Source organism: Hakea prostrata, chromosome 11 (assembly GCF_041222555.1).
Source record: "Hakea prostrata isolate BN-2017 chromosome 11, UWA_Hpros_2, whole genome shotgun sequence".
NCBI classification, from domain to species: domain Eukaryota; kingdom Viridiplantae; phylum Streptophyta; class Magnoliopsida; order Proteales; family Proteaceae; genus Hakea; species Hakea prostrata.
Window position 1 is genome coordinate 27,480,867 of NC_142610.1, and position 17,426 is coordinate 27,498,292.

Below are 17,426 nucleotides of genomic sequence, written 5' to 3' on the forward strand. Positions count from 1 at the left end.
AGTCCGTTTAGACCCAATTTAGGAGAAAAGAACCGAAAAAATAAAGAAAAGGGTGATCACTCCCTAAAACATACTTTTCCAACAGTAACTACTCCCTGATAACTATATCTCTGGCAATAACTCCCACGCAATATTAGTAAATAACAGTTCTGGCACCAGATAAGAGTGCTACAAAATAATAAAAAGAACTGCCCATAATGCTCGTGATCTAGCCATAATGATGTGTGGCTGCATAGATCTTTTGATGCAGTCCTGAGAAAAGGCTGCTATTGTGGGCTGTGACAGAACAGAAGTAGAACTAGGAGAATAGGAGGAAGAAGGGAAATGGTAGATACAGGGGAAAGAAAGTCACAATCTGATCCTCAAATAACATTTAACTCATCTCTCAATTCATTCTAACGATCTAATCTCTGTTGGGTGTTGCAAGCATGTATTTAAAAGGAAAAGATAAAAACAGAAATCCTAGTTGAAAACTCAAAATATGAAACTAAAACAAAGTTCAAACCCAAGTTTAAGTCATTCTTGTGTAGGAAAACTTAAAGAATTTAAAGACTGAAAATAAAATAGCATACTGATTAATTTGAACCCTTGTTGGATTGGTTTTGGTTTGGACAAAAACCCATTGTATCAGATTATCGATACTGCATCATCTTTGAGTGATAAACCCTTGCCTGCTGTCCTCATAACTATGGCTATCCTACTAAAATAAATAATACAACTAAAATAGAGATTAAACTAAACCTATATAGGCCTTCAACCCTTCATATTTGGGCCAGTATACCCAAAAATAATCCCATGGCTCATATCCCACATCTGGCGCTTAATGTTAAACATGGTGGCCCATCCTTGACCCAGTCCAGTGGCCTGGTTTGCTGCTGGTGTTCTTGTTCTTCTGAACTGCATCATAGTCTTTCTTTTTTGGGACTGATCACTTGTGTGGATTCTTTTTCATCCTTTTGGTGCGTAAGGATCCCTAGAGGTATTTTCTTTTTTCAAATTTTTTGGGGTTAAGTATGCAGCTCTTGCATTGTATGGTACCTAGCCATGAGCCAAATAAAAGTCTTTCTAGGTAAAATGAATAATCTTAACTGCATCATAGTGACATCCAGTAAGCCTTCTGTGAAACTTAAATCAATTTTTCTTTGGTGTTACAGGATGATCCATTCAACAAATTTTCCGTCAGAGGTCATTACATTTGACCAATGGATACAGCTAAAACCAGAGGAAAGAAATTTGTTCTCTGGTTGGATTAAAAATGCATATCTTGGAGGAAAGAAAGAGACGCAGAATGGGATGCATGAGAAGCTTCACTTCATTCTTAGCACTGCTCCAATGTGGGATAGGTTTGTCCATGTCTAGGCTTTCAACTTAGTTGTGTGCATATTTTGATATTTCTACTGAAAATAATCTTATACCTTTTGGATGGGTACCTGTAGTGTGGTACTTCTGATGCACAAGGGATAGAATCTCCAATTAAATAATCCTCATTCTTAGATATTTTCCGCATTAAAATTTTTACCCCTTCAAAGAAACAGATGCCAATGGTTTTTTATCGATGAGAGATTGATAACTGATCAGTCATGTTAGATTTTGGTTAGAAAGACTTCAAGTGTCCCTCCTATTCTCCGTGGTTTGGTAGTCCCATGTAGAGGAAGAAGAAATGGGGGTTATCCTTCTTTAAGTGAAAGGAGATATCCCCAATTTAAAAGAATAAAGTATGCATGTGAATAGATCAATAGATCTTCTTCTTTTTTCCCTGAATATACTGTGGGCATCTCTTGCTCTCCCCTCCTCCCTCCCTGCCTACCTCCTTATTAAATAGAGAGCAACTTGAAATGGCACTTCTCCATGAATAAGCAAATCCAGCTTTTCCCCCCATGCCGCACTGTAAAAGGGGTCATTGTACACTTACAATTCCCCCAGGCCATAGGAAAGGAGATGGTTTTGATCTAATGAAAGTAAAAAATCAATTTGATATAGGCAAACTTGTAACATCAGCTTGTGTGCTTGGATTATATTTCTGTGATTTCTTTGTTTCATTGATTAATTGTCTTAAACAGCTCGAGTGAACTTATTTCCAATTATTGTGCAGGTTGGTGCTTAAAGACAATAAAAACCTTATTGGAGAGTTTCTACAAATTAAAGGAAAGCAAGAGGATCTGCAAGGTCTGAAATATATCAAGAGATCAAAAGTTATTCGGTTAATCATCCAGAGGTCGGCTTTGTTTGGTTTAGGTAAGTGAAAAGCCTTTCATTTTCCATAAGATAGTGAAAAGATGATAATACATTTATCTTATGAAAATAAATTTCTATATGAATAATATAAGAGCACTAGAACAGTACCTTGTTGATAACTATACTATTTATCAATCTGGCCTATCCAAATCAGATACTATGTTTTGGATGGTCCCGCATGGAGGACAGATCCAAATTTAAAGCTTCTGCTGCACATGCGCTGCTGTTCCTTCCAATGGAACCCAGTTGCTCCCTGCTACCATGAAGAGAACTTGATGGGTATTGCAGATTTTGTTGAGCCATTGATTATTGGATTTTTGTTGCTTATTCTTCCAAATGAGTAGCCATTGCCATTGTTTTTGATTACCTGCTGCAATCAATAATGGTCCTACCTCGGAGTGATTATTAACTGAGTCACTTCTATGTTGTAGTTCTCCTTCTTCTTCTTCAACTTTCTAATTTCATTTTTCCCCGTATTCACTTGCATTGCTTAACTTCCAGCTTGGTATCAGTGCACCTTGTTGGTTTGAGGGTCGAGTCACCTTCCTGTTCCTATTGCTTCCTGCAACCCTTCTTTTTGGTGAAATTTGGAGCCTAGGTTATGAAGGGTTTCCAAGGAAGGAACTATTATGTGAAATGTATGAATATATCTTACAAGGAGCATTAGTGAAGATCATAAAGTCACCAAATATTTGAAGCAATAGGGCTTGGAGCTCAAAATCAAACCAACTCAGCTAGGCATTTAGTTGCTAACAACTTCTTGGTAATTTTTCTTTTTCTTCTTCATATGGCTGCTTCTCGAGCTTGAATTTTTCTCGTTTCAATCGCCTTGGGTGTCTTTGTGGCCCTCATGGTCTTCGTTTCATGTCTCTAAGAGTTGCTGCTCCACAGCTCCTCTCTATTTTGGATTGTATGGTACCACCAATATGTATTTCAGTCTGTGTTTTTTATACTAAATGTTTGTGATATATTTTCTTGCTTGGTTTTGGACATTTGTGTTTTTTGAGCCCTTCATTTTCCCGTATGAGATTATTCTGCCGTGAAGCATAAAGTGAAAGTGGATTTTCTTGGAAGTATTTGGCTGGTTTGCTTGCTGGACTGTGATTACAGTGATTGCCAGTGTTTGGAATTCTTCTGGGTTTAGCACTGACATGGCATTCAACTTTGGTTATTACCCTGCTTTGTGAGTGTATATCTTCATGTCTGGGAGCAGTGATGGTTAGAGGTAGACTCAAGTATAATTTATCCTGCTCGGATGGTGTTAGACAATCCAAATAAGCATATTGCCATTGTGGAGTTGAACAATATCAACTACTTGGATTGGGAATATACTGTGAACCGCTGTCCAGAGTAGGAGTGAAGCATTGGATGTTGATGGAACCATTAAATCCCACACTCCAATGGACCCAACAAATCCAAAATGACAGATTGAGAAATCTGTGGCCATTATTTGGCTGAGCTTTTTTTATGAAGTCTGAGATTGGGAGGATAATTTTGAGAAAGGAAGTCGCCTAACATATTTGGACAATGTTTCCAAAACCTTTGACATTGTTGATGATTCAGCTAAGGTGTATCAACTTCTCCAGAAGATCCCTACAATGAATCAAGGGATGGAACTGTTTGGAAATTTTATGATAATATGATTGGTCTTTGAAGAGTATGATCATTGTAAGGTTCTGTTTGTTAGAAATCAACCTAGGGCTCATAGGTATATGGATTTTATTGGTTGGCCCCCCTTCTAATCGGCCAACTTAATGGATATCAAACATGGGTCAATGTGTTGAGTACGAAAATTCCATATTTGGTTTATTAATTGATCTAGTTTAAGTAAGGTTAGTACTTAGTGTCTGTTGCAGTTTATATGTAATTTGAGTAGAAGTTTTAGTTGTTTTAGTATTCCTTAGACGATGATGGCTGGTGGCTAGGATTAGGTTGGATTTGTTTCCTTCTTGGTTAAGAGTTTGTTGTATAATTGTTGGTTAGGATCCCTAGTTGGTTTCATATTTCATTTCAAGTTAGTTATCTTAGGTTAGGATTCCTAGTTTATTGTGGATTCTAATTCCCTTGTAGGCTTGTAGCTTTTATTATTTATATCCTTTGGGAAGATTAAAGAATGTTAGAATTCAGAATTATTGATATCTGTTTGGTACATATTGCTCCTATTTTTATTGAGGGCTGGTTCTCTAGAAGAGTTCGATCTCCCTCTGGTGGTTCAAATTTAGCTTTTGGTGCTTGGGTATTTCAAGTCCTATCTCCAAGTTGTCTGTGGAATCAGTCCTCTACTTCACTAATGACCTGCTGCCTTTTGGTGAGTGAGTGATCTCCATCCCCACCTCTTTTTGGTTTTAATTTCTCATTTGAGCTCAAGTATCAATCCATCTTTGGTCCATCAAGTGATTCTATCAGATCTGAGATCTGTCCACCCACCATTACTTGAGCATTATTTCATTGAGGCATACTGACATCATCACCTACATTCTAATCCCATCACCGCCATTTAACCTACCTCCACTACAATCATAACCTGCCTTCACTAAAGCAAAACCTGCAACCCAATGTGACTCAGTTTTATCCATCCAAACGATGCCTTCTTTGGAGGAAACCTTTAGTACCACGTACCCTACAGTTCCTTAAAAATTTCAGCCCTTTCTGATCCCTAGAAGGTCATTGACCTTAGACCCCCTAAATTTCCTCAGCTAACTCCACTTTTAGGAGTCTTCTATTGAGGCTGAAATTCAAATCAGTCCTAAACCTAAAACCACATCTTAGAAGGACCCCTCAACCCCTCCACATAAGGTCTATGGTGCTGTGTGAAAATAATCAGATATGGTTCTATTTTCAGAGGATCCTGGTGTATTCGTACCCTGTTAGGTCACCCAATCAAGGGCTGCATCACATGGGCTCACTAGAGAGGTGTGGGGCTCTTTATGGCCATCCTCTCCTCTTGGTATGTGTGGTGAATCTACTAGTGTGCGTGGTGGCTGTAGAAGGGGGATAGAGCCCATCATGTGTTGACTAAGACTGATGCTCTTAAGTATGCACCTAGTATATAAACTGTTTCTAGCTTGCTTATTTAGGACGATGCTATAACATTTTGTAGGATTATGTTATGATCAGCCAGCTCATCTTCTGTATAGTGTCAGATTCATCATAATCCTTAGCTTTGCAGGCCTCTACTCCATCCACATCCCATCTTGGGTCATTGATTCTAGTGCCACTGACCATATGGCTAGTACTTCTTGAAATCTCAATATTATGATTCATGCTCCATTTGTTCTAATCAGGAACAGCATTAGGGTGGTTAATGGCTCTCTTACCTCCATTTTAACATCACATTATCAACCTGATAAAGATATCCTGATCTAGGGAATGGGTTACCAATACTATAAGAAGATGAAAGCACACATGGGTGCCATGGGTATCCCAATATAGATTCTACAAAAGATGACCTTACATGTGAATCTGTGATCTATTCCCAAATCCATTTGAAGACATTGTAGCGAATAGATCATAACACTCCTATGTCCAAATGCTCTAGTACTGTCTAAGGACCACTAGCAAGTGCACCATATGGTCCTCAACTTGTATATGTACTTGGCTTAGTTCTCTCTAAGCTAGTGTGATGGCTAGGATTCTCTATGCGTCAATATCCAGATCCTCTAGGCTCCCCCAAACTCATGGCTCTAATAGTACTTGACAAGCTAGATATATCCATTTGGGGCCCATGTATCTCATCCTCAATAGATACATGTCTACAATTACAATGACATCTATTGTAGGTACATGTACCATGATCCACATCTTGTGTTATATCAGTGAATTGTGACTCTCCTGTGGACCTCTGTGCCCCTACTCACTCCTATCGTAGTGCCCCTGAAACATTTGGTCACTTCGCTGTTGTGAACACAAATTTCCCCCTTGGCCGAAACCCTTAGTGGGACCCACAAAACGCATCTAAGAAGCCTCCCTAGACTGGCTGGGTCCCCATAGGGGGTGTGTGGACATTTTTCAGCGTATTTATTTGCTGGAATTTAATTCAAGAAAGTTGGTCCAATTCTAGAGTACGGTTTTGTTATGAAGTCTTGATTTGAGTTAGTGGTTGAGTGTCCCAAGGAGTTCTCGTTCAAGTGAACTTCTTTAAATTAGAGTTTTAAGTTATTTAAAAGTTCATTTCAACTTGTGTCAATTAGGTTCCATTAGATTTTTTAATTTTATTTCAATGGTTGTGATTATTGTGGAGGGATCCTAATCTAAAAGGAAGCTCACTTACTGTCAAGTTCTTTTAGTAGGCTATAAATTAAGGCCCACTCTTTCTTTGTAAGTGAAGTCTGATTATGTGAATAAGAAAATTGATTTTGGAGAACTGTGGTTCCTGTTGAAGGGGGGCCACAACGGATTTTGAGAAAAGCTTTCTTCTTCGATAATCAGTAACCCTGTCTAGCATTCTTCTTCAACAACACCAGCAACTTCTTCCAATTTCAGCAGCCATTAACAGTCTACAGCAGCCTTCAACAAGTAAGTACAGCAGCCCCACCCCCTGCCCTCACCTCCCAACCCCTTCCCTCTCCCTCCCATCCCTGTGCACCCTAGTTTCCGCCTTCCTCTTGCTGCCGTGACCTGGCAGCACCTCCCCCAACCCCCTTTGACATCCCAGCCCCTCCCCCTTACCCCTATGACCACCCTTAACCCCTCCCCTGCCCCTCCCATGCTCTGCGCAACCCTAACAGGCTCCCCCTTGCTGCTGCAACACAGCAGCAGCCTCCCCAGACCCTGTGACTCCCCTATCCCCTTCCCTTACCCCCTGTGGCCCTTCCTAGCCCTAACCCTACCTTCCCCCAAGCCTTGTGGTAACCCCCACACCCTCCCCTCTCTCGTGTTCTCTTTCCCTCCTACTCTGACTTGCGGCAGAATCTAAAACAGAAAGGGGGGGGGGGGGAAAGAAAAGAAAAAGAAAGAAAAGAAAAGAAAAAAAGAGAAGAAGAAATAGAAGTACAGAGTTCAAGAATTGCCCTTTCCTTTTTTCCAAGATCCAACCCATATTGATCTAGACATTAATTAACTTCTTTCTACCAATCCTCGGAATAATATTTTTCCATCCCCCATTATTTTGTTACATCCCATACTGATTTTGGATATCTCAAAACCATCCCATGGAGATTTGGGTAAAACCCTGATCATCCTAAACCCAACCCATACAAAATTAATTAATTCCTAATTTGTCTTTAAAGTTCCACAAAAATCCCAAAACCTTCCCATAATATTTTACCATTATTTGCTAAGATGAATGAGTGGCAAAACTAGGATGGATAAGATAAGAAATGATCATATTAGAGTTGGTCTGGGAGTTGCTCCCATAAGTGATAAGCTTCGAGAAATCATTTGAGGTGGCACGGCCATGTTCAACAGAGAACTATAAATGCCCCTGGACGGAGAAGTGATATAATCTATATTGAAGGAGCTAGAAGAGCTAGGGGTAGACCTAAGATAACCTTAGGGGGGGGGAGAGGGGATGTGTATTTTTTCGCCTTGTCTCTGGCTGCGCCCGTCTGCTTTCCCTCCGGCGTGTGGCCCGCCCCCCCCCCCCCCCCCCATGATTGGAGGGGACAAGGCGAATCCATGTAGCTGGCCCTTTTTTGGGCGGTTTTTTTTTGTTGTCGTTTTTTGTTTGTTTTTTTTTTTTTGTTGTTGTTGTATTTGTTGGAAGATTCTGGGGTAAGCCTTAGCTTTAGGGAAATTATTCTAGAAACCCTTACACTAGAATTGGGTTCACATCAATCTCATAAATAACCCAACCTAGAGCTTGCAAAATACTGGTTGGCTGACACTCCACCACCATTGTCTTGGCTAGTTGCTTGAGTGGCATTAATTCATCATCATCTCTGCTATTATTGGAGGCACCAACATGTGGCTCTATTAGAAGTAGGTTTTGTGAACACACTCTGCCTTCTGAAACCATATAGTCATCAACATTGGCACCTATCTGCTGTGCAATATGTGTAGTTAGGTCAACAGCCATCCTCATCTAATAAGAGATACCTCGATCCTTGACCCATTCATAAAGGTGAATGTTATCATCTTCATCCAAACTTAAATATCTGTATCACAATCAATCCTAGTCTAATGTGCTTCTCTCTTAATCGTGTGTCTCAATGCGAAAAAACTAGGTCCTCTAATCGCTTCACACCTGGTTGGTTTTGCGTATCTGGATCAATGAGGTTAAAGGTTCAGTTACACTTGCAACCAATGCCAGAACATGTCTGACAGTTGTCCTATGCTATCATTGCCAAGTTGGGTGAATCACTCCCATATTAGAACCACCATTCAATCGCAACACCATATAATGTAGAAAGCGTAACAATAGTTAATCATGGGTATAAACCTAAGTATACAAATAATGAATATATAAAAGACCAACTATTTGGACTAACTAGCAGTAATGGATCCATGAGCTAAAATTGACTGGTTTGCCGAAACTCCTTGTGCCATCCCTAAAAGCTTTCATCTAACATTAACATACTAGTTAGTATGAAATTGACCTTACTAGGTTACTAAATTATGAATACTAACTAGTTATCACCTTTGATATGATAATTCCTTGCTTTGTTGAATTTGGTTCTGTTCTGTCCTCCATGGTCTGAACTCATTAGGTCTTTGCCCATCCTAGGTTGATGCTTGTTGTCTCGGGATTGAGATAATATTTTGACTAGAGATGGTGGCTTGGGCTGTTCTACCTGCTTGGGTTAAAGAAACCGTCTAGTTGAACCACTTTTCAGATGCAAAAATGGACCTTACGCCACCCTTCTTTTACTTAGAACTCTAGAGTGCAATCTAATTAATTGGTCTTAAATCTTGTAATGTTTGGCCTAAGTAGGTCACCACCACACCTTATTCTCAACATATACAATGGAGAACCATAGTTATAGATCTAGCCTTTCCTTGTCCATAGCCCCTTTCACAACTCTTCAATTGACCCATGTCCTTCAACGTGAGGTCTACACAAAGTGCAGAACATGGTGTCCAAAAGAGTTTGTATATGGGGTCTATTAATTTTGGCCCAACCTTATTGAACTTGGAACCATTGACTGTGATGACTTTCAACACATTGTCTATCCCAATTTCCTTCACTACCCCCTTTCAATAACCCATAAATATACTTAGCATCCTTCTTCTCCTTGGATGCATCCACTGGCAGAGAAACACTATCCTCCCATCACAATCGAACATAAAACTGATGATTGAGCATCTAGGGGAATAGTCCAATCATTATGCATCGGTGTAACCCCATCGTGCGTATAGGCTTCAACCTATCAATGCATATTTGCAAATTCTCTTTATGATATGGCAAGTATACATTATACATCTATATGGTGTTGGTCCACTTCAGTCTGGTACCAGCCTTACTAATCTGATCAAACATATCTTTGCAGTATGATCCCTGGGTTGCATTAACTGGAATACTATGGTAGAAAGCCCATTTAGAGAATGCATTCCCCAGCTTTTCTTTACAATGGTTTACATTTGTTTTAGCTTCTTTTGTTTGAACTCTAGTCTTCGAAAAAGTATAGGATCTATGGTAAGTATTTCAACCTTGGGGTATTTAGGGGCCGAGATTATATTTGGTTCTGAGGCCCTCAAACTCTAAGACCTCCTCAATGAAATTTTTGGTTCTCCTTGTCTTATTAACCTCCTTTAGAGTTGCTCGATCCCTGGGTTATCTATAAGATGTCTAATGGACCTATTCCCTTAGTCACCCTTAATCTTCTCTTCTAATCCATCCTCTTTGCCCCTCTACTTGGCACCTTGCCCTCCTCAGATGTTTTGCCGTTGTTATAGATTCTACACCTGTAAACTCATCTGGTTCATCCTTATCAGAACTTTACTCTCCTAGGCCAGGGTAATTATTTAAACATGCCTCTTCATACTCTTTTCTGGCTGCCGTCTTTTCCTTCCTACTTCTTGTTTCACCCCATAGATGTTGTGTCATAGCAAACTTCATTTGTGTTGAAACTCTAGTGCGGAACTGACTTCATCAACTAGATGCCACTTTAGTCTATTGCCTTACCTCCTCCACTTAACTTCTTACAGTAGTTACTTTTTGCTTTTAGTCTATACTCATGGGTTGTCCACCCATCCGAGCAATGTCCCCTATAGTTCAATACTTGTAAGAAACAAAGAATCAACCAACTTGTTGCAAGAAGTTCGCACTAATTATTATAAAGAACCTTGCTAATGGTCTGATATGACCCCTAAACAACAAAATAGCATATACTAAATCACTCCCAAAGTTTGGGAATTTCTGGCTTTTTATATATTTTTTTTATCGTTAAAATAAATACTAATTACATTATAGAGTGTTTTTTAACAAAAAACGTAATGTTCATTATCGTTAAAAGCTCCAAATTGCATAAATACTTGTACTAATATTCCACTATTTGTAAAATAAAACGGAATTTGCTTTGTATTTTTTCTTCTTCTTAATTTTAACATTTATTTGATAAATATCAAATTATTTAAATAGATAATAACAAAAGGGGGGGGGGGGAATCCACATCATCATGCCATAGATCATGCAACGGCATATTATTTAATTGAATTTCATCCATCATATAAATAACCTTTTAAAAAAATATATGTTTCAAAATTAGTTTTGTAAACTAAAAACTTTAAAATATAGTATTGTTACTCCATAAAAGAAAGAAAAAAAATCATATCCATGAAGCCATAAATCAGCTTTTGAAAACAAGCATATAATAAATTCGATATTCAGTAACATCTAGCATTTATTTATAGTTTTCTACCAAATTTTTTTTTGATTTTAGAGATGAATACAGCAGCTACCTTTCTTCTTTGATGGAAAAATCTTCTTCCAGACCTGCTTGTTTGAGTTAAAGATCGCTGAAAGTTGAAAATTATTGGTTTTTGGCAAAATCTAGAAAAATCGTCAAACTCACCTCATGTAAGTTGAAATGAGAGTTGTGAGATATCTCAACTTCAGGTCAAAAGACTCAAAGCAAGTGACCAAGTCAGTTAAGAATCATGTTTCTACCAATTTAATCGTGTTGGTCCATCTTGGTCTAGATTTCAACTAACTTGACCTAGTTGGTTTGCTTTTAAATGTCCCATTGAGTGTTGTCCCGGTTTCTCTGGAGACCAAGATTTCACTGAGATTTCTGTCAGTTTCGACCGAAACTTGAACTATGATTCTGGCATCTGGCTGCATGAAGTTGTTGGTCTGTGTGCATTTTTAAATTCTCTCTTCATGTTGTGTTATTGGCCGTAGACAAAATAAACATTTCCATTTGTCACAAGAAATTTTTTTACCAGGCAACATCCTAAAATTGCTCCTGCCCTCTGGATAATTGACCTGATTTTATGGATTGTATGGAGTTTATGTCTGGTGCCTCTAGGTATCAGTTTATGGCTTGTACGTACTTGTGTGGTATACCACTGGATCTTGACTGTCGGGTTCAACCTCTTCTTTTCTTCTTAGTAATTGAAGATTTTGTTTCATGCTGCTTATAATTTGTTGCTCATTGTCCGATTATAGCTATCAGAACATTTTCTTATTCTTATATACATAATACTCGAAGTTTATCAAAATCTCTTAAGCCTCAATATAATTTTCCCATCCCCAACTTTTACTTTTTCTATGTTCTCCAGTATTTTACCCCCTAAAATTTTTTACTTGCTTGACCTCTATCATGTTGGAAACTTAATACTTTTAATGCTCTCATAGACTCATGAACAGTGTGTAAAGTTTGATCACATGGTAATTCTTTTAGACAGTCTTCTTCAAAGATTTGCACCTGCATCCCAGAAACAGTGATAGTTTGTTCATTTGGTTTTTTTCTGTCTTCACAATCTTACAGATAAGCTACTCGACCAATATAGGATGTCATGTTGCCTTTAAAAATTTATGTTCTTACCTGACAACTGAAAAGCTTTTCTTTTGGCTAACTATGTAGCTAGGTATGTCATAAAATTGTTTTCATATGGCTCTTCTGATTTATGGAGCATATGCAAACTTCATTTCTGGATTTTGAACCAATATGAATCTGTGATGTTATGTTGCTAGTAAAAAGTTTCCTTCTTTTCTCCCACATCTGCTTAGGGTAGTCAAACCAAAACCATATATCATGCTCTATGATTCAGCACTCTTAGATTGGCCCAGCTTATGAGCTCTTATGCATCTTTTATGCTTTCTCTTTTCATCTAAATTATTATTATTTCTCATATGCTTTATGAAGGCTTGTAATAGGAACTGTTTTGGTTATTGACCTTTGGATCTTTATCATACTTCAGGAATTAGTGTTAGGCTGATTCATATGTCTATTCCCCACTTGATATGCTCTTAAGAAAGGGAAATTGGAAGAAGAAATAAAAACTAAATATTTCTGATAGGTGTTTGGTTGGCAATGCAAATGGGAAGTAAAATATTACTGCAAGGATTATTTACATGTCTCATTGTTTTAAGAAAATTTCAGAGGTGAGAAGTGAAAATCCCCAGGCATTGAAAAACCAATGCAAGAGTTTTCTTTTTTCTCTGGCCGAACAAGCGCCAAAGAAATTTTCTCTTTTCACTGAAACCCTCGTCTACCTTAATTTTGTTAATTTCTCTTGCCAAACAAACACAGCCTTCTTTTTTTCACTTTTTTCTTTTCCTGGTGAAACAAACACAACCTTCTTTTTTTTCACTTTTTTCTTTTTCTGGTGAAACAAACACAGCCTTCAAATACTCTTTTATATGTATATATATATAAAATATGTCATCTTGCCTAGGCATTTGAAATCAATTTTCAACTTCTTACAGGTAGTTCAAAACTACAAGTTTTGTACTCGCCCCGTGATCATCAAGCCGATGGCACGTCAGCTTCGGAGTGGAAAGAAGTGACAGTGAGATCTCATACAGAGGTTTTTTTTAACACCCCCCCCTCCTACAAAAAACCCCCCCCACCCCCCCCTCCCCTCCCCTTACTCCCCCCCCTAAACCATAATTTTTGGGGGCCCCCCCCCCACCCCCAATTTTTGGGGAAAAAAAACCCCTTTTTTTTTTGGGGGCCCCCCCCCCCCCCCCCCCCCCCGGAGAGATACACCTCCCTCAGGTTGGTGCATCTCTTCCCTCATAAAGGGTCCTGAGTGCCTCACTCGGGACAGATGCACCCCCTTGGGTTGGCTGATCTCTTCCTTGAAGAAGGTCCCGAGTGCATCACTCGAGACAGATATACCCCCTTAGGCAGACTCGTCTCTTCTTTGGAGAAGGGTCCCGAGTGCCTCACTCAGGAAGGGTATATATATCCAACTCTAGCATTTCTCAGAAGACTCTCTTGACCAAGTCAAGAAGAGTTAGTTACGCATAAACACTCAGCATATCTATTCCGAGAATTGGGGAGGTGAGTCAGCATAACGGCACTATCAGGTGCGACAAAGAAGGAGCCGTTATTCCACTACTCCACTCACTCCACTCACTCCTCAATTATCGATCCGAAACTTAAGGAATCGCCGCCTCTAGGTAACCTCTATATAAACCCACCTCCTACATGGAGAAAGGTACGAGAACTTTCATCTGAGTGATTACTCATTACGTTCTTGAGAACTCTCTCAAGAACTCTTATTGTTGCCTAGGCTGACTTGACCTTCGGAGGCGGTTCCCCGGCCAAAACTAGGCCGGACCGTTCTTGCTTTCTTTGTGTGTGCAGGCATCCCAATTATTCCAACTTAGTTGGAGAGCTCTTAAGGTGGTCATCTCAATATCCGGCCCTCGAAGAAGTTCTAGACGCAACAAATTGGCGCAGTCTGTGGGAAACGTCACAGAAAGTCATGACGAGACGTACCACACCTCAGGTGACAAGTTCTCAAATTCTCACTAGAGCGAGGGAGAGGGAGATAGAAAACGGACGTGTTGAAGAACAAACTCTCCCTTCTCTAGATCGACAAATTCCTATTCCAGAGGAAGGTCAAGAAGGAGTTCCAGAAATTCCTCCATTAACTATTCCAACTCCATTTGGAGAGGGAGGTTCAAGTCAACCTCCTATTCCAGCAACAGTAGCCGATTTGCAGAATATGCAAAGAGAAGTCCAACAACAAATGTTGGAACTCCAAGGAGTTGTTCGAGGCTTAGTCCATCAAATCGGGGTACCACTTGGACCCCCTAGAAATTCCCAAGAAGGACGAAGGCGTGAAGCTATTCGACATACTCGGGATAAGCAACGCCCGATGAACGAAGAAAGGAGAAATCCCAGAATACCGAGGCGACCAGCCGAACGAGTTGGAGAAAGATCTCGAGTGCATGTTGAAGAACCACGTCCCCGAGAGGATCGGTCGAGGGGAAGTGTGTCTTCCACCGTTTGGCTGGGCTTAGGAAAACTCAAGATTTACCCAGAAAAGGGCGCATAAATGAAAGAGTTCGGGAACAAGAAGGCGAAAGCACCGGAAGAGGCCATTCCAGATCTAATGACCCGAGAGGATCGGTTAGTCACTATGGATCTTCTCATGGACCAACTTCCCAATATTTTTATCTCGGAAGTGTTCGGTCTCCGCAAGAGCGTCAAGAGGCGCATGCTCTCGGGAGAAGATTAGATGCCATGGAGAGACGGCTTGATGATCGGGACCTTGATGACGACTATGACGTAGTTGACAGAGAACCCTTCTCAGAAGAAGTTATGAGAGCACCTCTTCCACCGAACTTTATCATGTCGACATTTACTCCCTATGAAGGTAAGTCCAATCCTCGAGAACATATTAGTTATTTTAAATCTGTCATGGCTGTTATTGGCCGAGAAGATGAGCTATTGTGCCGAACCTTCCGGGCATCTCTCAAAGGCCCGACGATAAAATGGTTTTCTAGTCTACTGCCAAGATCCATCCAAAACTTCCGAGAACTCGGGAGAAAATTTATTGCCCGATTCCGAAGTTGCATCGGGAGTAAGAAGACCGCAGATAGCCTCTTTGCCATTAGGCAGAAACCAAATGAGTCTGTTCGAGACTATCTTCTCAGATTCGATAAAGTAGCTATCGAGGTTGAAGAATTGGATGATACGGTGGCGTACAATGCGCTATGGAGTTGAATAACTCAAAGACGTTTGCTCGAGGTATTACTCCAAGATAAGCCGAGGACTTATGGAGCACTTCTTAAGAAATGCCAAAAGCAAGCAACGGTTGCAGAAGTTATCGAAGCCCGAGAAGAGTCCATAAGAGGGATGAAGGAAAAGAAGAATTATGGAGAAAGAGGTCAGAATTCAAATGCTCGGGCGAAAGATGATAAAAAGGGAGGTTGGAAAGAAAGACTCGCCAATGGGGACTTTACACCTCTTAATACTAAGAGGTCAGAAATTTTGTTACAGATCAGAAATAAAGAAAACTTGAAGTGGCCTAGTAAGATAAAAGCCCGACCCGAAGATAGGAATATGACGAAATATTGCCGCTTTCACAAAGACTACGGCCACCATACGGATGAGTGCAGAAATCTCAAGGTCGAGATCGAGAAACTCATCCAAGCAGGGCATCTTGAAAAATATCTTCAGAAGAGCCGACAAGATCGAGAGAAGTCCCCACCTAGATCAACAAAAAGACTCAGATCCAAAAGTCCTGAGAGGGCAAATAAGAATCCTTAGAAGAAACCCGACACTCGGGAATTTTCCCCCATTTACATTGTTTTGGGAAATCCGACGGAAGAATCCATTAAGAAGGCGAAGCAAAAGGCACGGTTCATTGGATCGATGCAGTTGCCAAGAAAACGAAGAAATGACTTATGCCCAGATCCAATAACCTTCACCGACGAAGATCTCAAGGGCGTCACTTCTCCTCACGACGATGCTATAGTTATCAAAGTGAAATTGGCAAATCGAGAAGTTCACCGAGTTCTTGTGGACACGGGATCTTCCGCCGACTTACTATCTTATGAAGCATTTAAGAAATTGAAGTTTGAGGACGAGATGATGACTCCATGCGGGACTCACTTATATGGGTTCGCCAGGTCGTCCGCCATATCCGAAGGGACTATCCAATTGGATCTAAGGATCGGGACGTCCCCTCGGGATGCAGGCGTCCAAGCAACATTCATGGTGGTTCGGGACCTTTCAGCTTACAACGTCTTACTCGGGAGGCCAACTCTTAACGCCTTAGGGGCAGTGGTTTCTCCAACACATATGAAGTTGAAGTTTCCAACCACAACAGGAGTCGGGGAGTGCTCTTCTGATCAGCGACTCTCCAGACAATGTTATGTGAATTATCTCAAGAAAGTCAAAAAAGCCGAGAGATCGGGCAATACAATGAGTATTGAAATTCGGGATGACCGGGATGAAGAAGCTATGCAGAGAGCCGAACCTGTTGAAAAACTGGAGCGAATTCAACTTCATCCGGATCTTCCCGAGAGAGGGACTATGATCAGTTCAGAACAACCTACAGAATTCAAGGAAGAATTGACCGAGTTTCTCCAGAACAACCTAGATGTATTCGCATGGTCGGCTGAAGACATGCCCGGAATAGATCGAAGAGTTGCAGAACACAGCTTATGGATCAGGGACGATGCAATTCCAATGATCCAAAAAAGAAGGAATTTTTCGCTCGAGAAACATGCTGCCATCAGAACCGAAGTGGAGAAGCTAGAGCAATCGGGTTTTATCAAACCCATAGAATGCCCAACTTGGTTGGCGAATGTAGTCATGGTGAAGAAAGCCAACGACAAATGGAGAATGTGTACAGATTACACAGACTTGAATAAAGCATGCCCAAAGGATTGCTATCCACTTCCCCGGATCGACCTTTTGATCGACGCCACAGCAGGACATGAAGTATTAAGCTTCATGGATGCTTACTCGGGATACAATCAGATTATGATGAATCCCCAAGACGAGAGGGATACGGCCTTCATGACAGATCGAGAAAGTTACTTTTATAAAGTAATGCCCTTTGGGTTGAAGAATGCTGGGGCCACTTATCAGAGAATGGTAAACAAAGTCTTCAAAGACCAAATAGGAAGAAATATGGAAGTATATGTGGATGATATGCTCATAAAGAGTATTGTCTGAAGAAGTCATCTGGAAGATCTTGAAGAAGTCTTTGATACTTTGAGAACATACCAGATGAGGCTAAATCCAGAGAAATGTGCGTTTGGAGTTTCTTCCGGAAAATTCCTTGGGTTCATGGTATCCTAACGAGGAATTGAGGCAAACCCGGAGAAAATCAAAGCCTTG

At 40.3% G+C, this 17,426-nt stretch overlaps 1 protein-coding gene across 2 annotated transcripts in view; it reads left to right on the forward strand.

The window, feature by feature from the left end:
* Positions 1–5,004, forward strand: part of LOC149001247 (disease resistance protein L6-like) — a 43,830-nt gene extending 38,826 nt beyond the window's left edge. For both annotated transcript variants that reach the window (XM_089139048.1, XM_089139047.1), the window contains 2 exons: positions 1,155–1,343; positions 2,093–5,004. The gene's annotated coding sequence lies outside the window, so the exon portion shown is untranslated. The remainder of the gene's footprint in view (positions 1–1,154; positions 1,344–2,092) is intronic.
* The last annotated feature ends 12,422 nt before the right edge of the window (positions 5,005–17,426 follow it).